The following is a 6,719-nucleotide window of genomic DNA, read 5'->3' on the forward strand; positions in this document are numbered from 1 at the left end:
CACCGCCACCGCATGGTCTGCTGGCTTATCCAGAATTACATCGCTCTGCCCTTTTTTCAGGGAGGATAAGATCGGAAGCATAAAGCGAGCTCTGTCTGAGACCGCCTCCCCCCATTTTGTTTGTTCCCTGGCCCAGCGTGTACAGTAGCTCAAAGACAAAAGCTGCACTTACTGAAACTGAAGCACTGAATTTTGTTCATCTCAAGCTCTGTGTGTCCGTAATTCACGACTTTGTTGCATCCTCCGATTTGCACGAGGGAGTATTTTCTGTGACTCACAGTTTTCAGCCTTAGGCCAGAAATGCCTTTTCACATCTTTTGCCTTACCTATTGATAGAGATGTGTTACCTCGTGGAGCAAAAAGAAATGACACTGAGATGGTTTTCCCAGTTTATCAATGTGAAGATAAAGATCAGGTATCTCTAACCATCTTTGAATTGCTGTCATTTTCAGAGCAAAAAGAGAAACTTCTCAGTGTTTATGCCAATGTGCAAATGACTAGAGGTGCTAGTATATTATTTCAGGTACACCATAAATGTAAAATGCCCAGGTCCTCTATATTGATCAAGGTATTCCAGCAATTCTTCACAGGTAAGGACTAGCCTCATCAAGGCATAGAAATAAATGTGGAGACGTGTCAAACCCCACAAAGGCCACAGCAAGAGGACTCTGCTCCAGAGCAACAGAAGCTCTCCACATATCTTCTTCTTGCCTGCAGAGAACAGAGCAAGCTTAATTTGTTTTGTGAAAGACAAAATATAGTTGAAAATAACACGGGGTTACCAAAAAACTAAAAGGCATTTTACCCCAAGGGAAAGGGAGCAATGGGTACAGCTGTACTGGTTCCAAAGTGTCTCCAGTCCTGCCACTTTCTTGCTAGTGAATGGCTATATGAAGGGGTTTTTTCTCCATTTCTTATCCACAAAACCCAGGGTATCAAGAGAGTTTTTTTGCATCAACTCTCAGGTTAGAGGAGACAGAAGCTGTACTATCATGAGTGGAAAATAAGTCACCCCTGGATCTGACCATTCTGCTTGCTCCTCCCATTTTGGCCCATTTCTGCCCTCGTTTCTCTCATAGTTCGGCTGCTGTTATTGAGCAGGAGTGGCTGTTATAGCCAAAGTCTGAGACACCATAAAATTAATAAAAACTCTTCTTGGAGTTTCTAATCATTGCATTTCACTCTGTTCACTCAGATCTGAAATGAGGCTCGGCAATACCATTTGCTGTTTGAAAATCCACTGGATAGCATCTATAAAGGTGCATAAAGTGTGGACTTCACAAGACTCTTGTTCAATGGCATTTTTTATTCTCTATTTTAGGCCAGAGCATCAGAATCAATTAAGAATTAACCAGCCATGGAATATGTTTCCTTTGTAGCTATGGATGATGTGATTCACTGCATATATTATCATCTTTTGGCATTACCACCAATGAGTAAAGTTGGAAGAAAGCACATTTATCCTTTCAGTCCCCAGAGATGCTTTTACTCTGGTACATCTTGTGATTCATCGCAGCCAAGTTCAAGTCCTACTGTTGATGTCAAGAAAACTTTCAGACATAAGTGACAATGCAGTTTGACTGCTTCACATACATAAATAGCTGCAAAACTAAAGCATTGCTCTTCATGTAGCAATTGGTTGCTCAACATCCTGACAGAGTTTTTGGCCTATCTTGGGCTGATAAAATAATTGATGTGTGAATGCAGCTGTAAACAGAATTTAGATAAAATTTATGTCTACTGCAATTGTCACGGAAAGCTGCAGTAAGCACAGCCTTCTAAAAATTCTCAAATTTTTCATTTGCATTTCAGGCTTGTAGGTACAAAAATGCTGTTAGCGAGGATTTTCTTGTTATTTTTCTAAGTCCATGAGAGCCTTTTCTCTCTCACAGAAGAGGTAGCAGGGAATGTAAACAACCAAGCCAGCTGCAACCTTGGAAAGTCTTGTTTATGGTATAGTAGAAAATATTTTGATAATGGATGTTTTAGGATTTTGGCCAATCACCCCCAAGGGGTGGCTGGTCCTTTGTCCAATTACACTGTGAAGAAAAAAGTCTATAAAAGAGTTTGTAAAATAATTAAATCAATCAATCTTGCTGCACAATTCCTGCCTGCTGGATCTTCTCTCCTCCTCCTCCCTATGGCTGCGGGACACGGTGATATACTGTAGGAACCAGGCCTGCGGTAATACAGGCTCATGGAGACTGCTGCATCAACAGTCTGGAAATTAAATCCTCTGTAAGGGCATAACCAGAAATAACTGCTGATTACTGCTCTGACTCGACTAAGATGTAGGGGCAGGAAAATTAAATTGCCACACCTACATAGGTTTTGACCGATCTGCTGAAACTGCCAACAAAATTCTTAATTAATGTCATGTGAAGAAGGCTGGTCACTGAGGACTAGAATCATACCAGCATAATTATTTTCTATATCCTTAAGTAGTAGAGTCAGCTTTCAGCCTTATCCATTAAAACCTGAACACACCTCACTTCCAATATGTAAACATTTCTGTTATATTCAGTGGAGTCACCCAAATACTCTGACATTTTTCATACAGCCTGCCTGGCCTGGATTTGAACCATCATGTTAGATGTGGAAGGCTTTATGGATTTATTGGTATTTTCCAATTATATCTTACTTGTTTAAAGGTAATTTCCTGTGGGCTGCATTTTAATAGAATACAAAATCAAAGAATACATTTATGTACTTTTAATACTTATTTTAAAGTTTATTCTACAGATTTGTAGAGATAAATTAAATACTAGCATGTAGGGAAGAAATTAACTGAAAATTGGTGGTATAACAGCTTTGTTGCTGGGACAGCTATAGCCAAGGTGACAGAATCCTCCAAGCAAAGAGTCTGACATATGGGATGAAGATGTGGAGATTTGGGTCAGCCCATCTTACTGTGGGCTAGAGGAAAACAGCAGTGGTTTGAGTGCAGCCCTGGGTTTGTGCATAAGGAATGGAGCTTAAAAAACCCAGCTTAACATCTCACCAAGGAAATGCTTCTGGACCCATTGATGGCAAAAAGTGGTTTGTGGGCATCGACTCTTTCTCATGCAATCCATCATACAGGTCTTTGTCCATTATTTGTTGAAAATTGCACACAAACCAAATATGGCTATATAAAAGTCAACTGACTTTCTTATCAGTTCTCTTCTAATGAAAATATCCAGTAAGATGCATGGCAAAATAGACTTTGTATAGTAGAAAAAGGGAAACAGTACCACTTTTTACCGTAAAGAACAGTACATTAATACCTTTTTGAATATATCTACACCAGTAATACACCCTGTAACTTATAACTACTTTGTAGTTTCAAAATTCTTTTCTTCCACAATTTCACAATACTGCTTTGTTGTTTTAACCCCTTCATAAGATAAAAAGCAGCCGAATAATTTCTTAGCATTATGGAATCTTTAAGTTTGGAAAAGGCCTCTAAGACAATTGTGTCCAGCCATTAACCTGACCATGCTACCATTAAACATAATACCCAATCTAAACCTTCCCTGGCACAGCCTGGGTCCATTTCCTCTCATCCTGTCGCTTGCTACCTGAGAGAAGAGACCAGCCCTCATCTGGCAACAACGTCCTTTCAGGTAGTTGTAGGGAGTGATAAAGTCTCCCTGAGCCTTCTTTTCTCCAGGATAAACGACCCCAGCTCCCTCAGCTGCTCTGCTCCTCATACAACTTGTTCTTGTTATTTACTTTTGTCATGGTTTTTCATGCCACTTGTCAAATGATAAATATTCATTCTATTGGAACATGTTTACACCTGGGATAATAAGTACCATGGATTCAGAAACAGTGTGTCTGTTTATATTTGTTTCATAACTTTTGAACTTTTTCAGGGAACATGCAACTTTCTCCTGAAAAGTGACTTGGACAGACAGACTTCACCCCCAGTTAATATAGCAAGAACTGCATGTGACAAGGATGCGAGGAGCAGCTTCCACTTTATTGTTTAACTTGACTGTTACTAGGTTTGACCTTTTAACTTTTTCTTCCAGAATGGCTCAAAGTCTTTGATTTGGCCTTGTTATAAAACACTGTTACATTGTTATGAAAGCAAATATTTTTGCAGGAAAAAATACCAACCTACTTCTGGAAATTGGAATGGTTTTGATGCTTTTCTGCAGACAAACAAACTGATATTTATATCATATAACATACCATATAACATTGTGATACATGATACATGATACAACATGCATGATATCTGGCCAGGTTTGTGGTAACTGGCCTGAAACGCATAGTAGAGAAACAAAATAGACAAAACTCTAGAATTACTCAGGATATATGTCCAGTTACTTACATGAGGATTTCACAAATTGAAGAAACAGGTATGATTATGCCAAAGTGATAACTGTTGATTAAATAAGAGCATTTCAACAAGATTAGAATACTCACTCCTGTTACTCTGAAAATGCTGCATTTTTCATAACAAAGCTTGTAAGCACAACCAGCTGGAGATAGAGTGGGGGAAGTTCAGCCATGATGTCCTGGAGCCGGTATTTGTCATATCACACACAGCAGTTTAAGGAAAGCTTAGCAAATACAGGAAGGGGTCGGTTATTACAATATGGATCGTAAGGGCAAAAAGGAGAGAAGTGCTTCATAATATAGCCAGTAGAGAAACAAAAGCTCCTAAACTCTTGAAGTGATGAAATACTGGTTTTGAAAATCCATAGGTACAGATATTTTACCCTAAGCTGTTTTGCCAGTTAGATAATCCAGTGAAGAGCAATTCCTTCATCTTGGCCTTTGCTGCTTCTCAGCAGGATGCTGCTGTAATGGGAACTGGGAACCTGTAAGTGTGGCCTCCCATGCACCAGCTATGTCTGAGTATATCTGAGCAGGTCTGCTCCTATGTTAAATGTCCAGCTATGTGGAGAAACTTAGAAAGAAGGATGAGTTATTAATTTTTAAAGAACTTACTTTTCATTAAGACCTAGCAGAAAAATGTGTTTCTTCCACTTAAAAGTGGGAATTCAGTGTTTTGAAAGTGACTTTACTACAGGGTCAGGTATCAACCCTGAGTAACAGTGAGTAATTGAATTCTTCTTGAGAAGCTTTAGGAAGCTTTACAGCTCTTTACAGCAGGGATTCTCCAAACTGTAGCATCTGTGATATTCTGACTACCTTTACACTAGCTTGTCCCGAATCTTAGGCAGGAAATACTCCCTTAAATGATATTAAAGAATAAAAATAACTTTAAAAAAATATATATTGTTAAAAACACCTTTATCTTAGCCCATTTCCATTGAAACATTCAGTCAGAGGCTCAGCAACAACTTAGGAGAAGAAAATAAAGATATAAAGCTCAAAGCAGACTGCAACTGTGTGTAGTCTGAAGCAGTATTTTTCAATGAAAAATAACATCATGATAACAAGGCAGCTTCCAACACTTTCATAAAGAAAATTTTCTTAACTTATGGGACCATACTAATGGTCTGCTCAGAGCATTTTTCCCAACATGAAGAAAAAGATACAGATATGGTATATTTGGGTTTAGGGAACAAAAACTAGAGACGAAAAAAAAGTGGATAACGTAGGAAATGTATTCCCTGTACTTTGTGTAAGAATTAGGTAAAGCTATGTTTAAAATACTGAAGAGTTAGTTTATCTTGAAGCTTCCCATTGACCTATGATGATCAGAATTCAGTGAAGCAATTGTGCTTTTATAGTCACGATTGCACGAGTGTGTGATAGCTGTAAATTAATTTTGATTACTCTCCAAATTTCACAGAAACTACAATGCTGTATGAACTGAAATTTTTTTAAAAAATTACATTTGTTTCCCAAAAATGTATAATAAAACCCTCACTGAAATGCAGTTTCATACTTCAAATTCACACCATATGAAAGTATATATTTGAGATAAATAATTTGTGTCTCTCTGCCTCTAAAAAGAAACCTTAAGATTAGGCTTTTTTTTTTTTTTTTTTTTTAGTATCATTTTGAAGCCAAACACAGTTCTTCAAATGTCTTGGCAGAACAACTTAAACTGATGTGATTCCTACCATCTGGCTGACATGCAGGCATCACAGTAAGTGGCCAGAATCAGTTTTGGCTGCCTCACGCTTCCTGAAATCCTTCTGAATTTCAAGTGATTGCCTTGGCCCCTTATCTACCATAGGATTATGGAAATAAACTGACACTGTGTACTGACACTGTGAAGTCTCAGTAAACTTCTGTGGTAAAGGGGCTCAGAATACATGGTAATCTTTAAGCTACTGACAAGCAATTTAGTTTTTGAGAAATAGATGATTAAGCAAGGGTCATAAAAACCTCAGTGTTCAGACTGAAAGGGTGTTATGATTAAATTCATGTGTGCTTTTACAAAAATTTGCACATTTTTATTTATTTATTTGCACATTTAATTCACTTCGTTTCACCTTGTCAGTATTACTGCCCAGGTGAAACATTACTGCTGCTTGGGTTTAGGAAAAAAGTTAAATTTTGGGGTGTGTTCTGAAGAAAGTTCCAATTGCTTCTGGCATTCAAAAATGAAAGCCCTGAAGCACAGGAAATTTCTTTTCTCTAACTCTTGAAATTTTCTCACCCTGTGTAGTATTAAATTTGTGTTCTTTATCTCTGTCAATTATTTTCATGAGAACACAGCATTTGATGTAATCTGTTCCCAGAGTGGAATGTCCAGAGTATTGTTACAAAATACTTTTGCTCATTGGTCACAGGGTGCATGAATTATC

Source organism: Corvus brachyrhynchos, unplaced genomic scaffold (assembly GCF_000691975.1).
Source record: "Corvus brachyrhynchos isolate BGI_N302 unplaced genomic scaffold, ASM69197v1 scaffold17, whole genome shotgun sequence".
NCBI lineage: Eukaryota > Metazoa > Chordata > Aves > Passeriformes > Corvidae > Corvus > Corvus brachyrhynchos.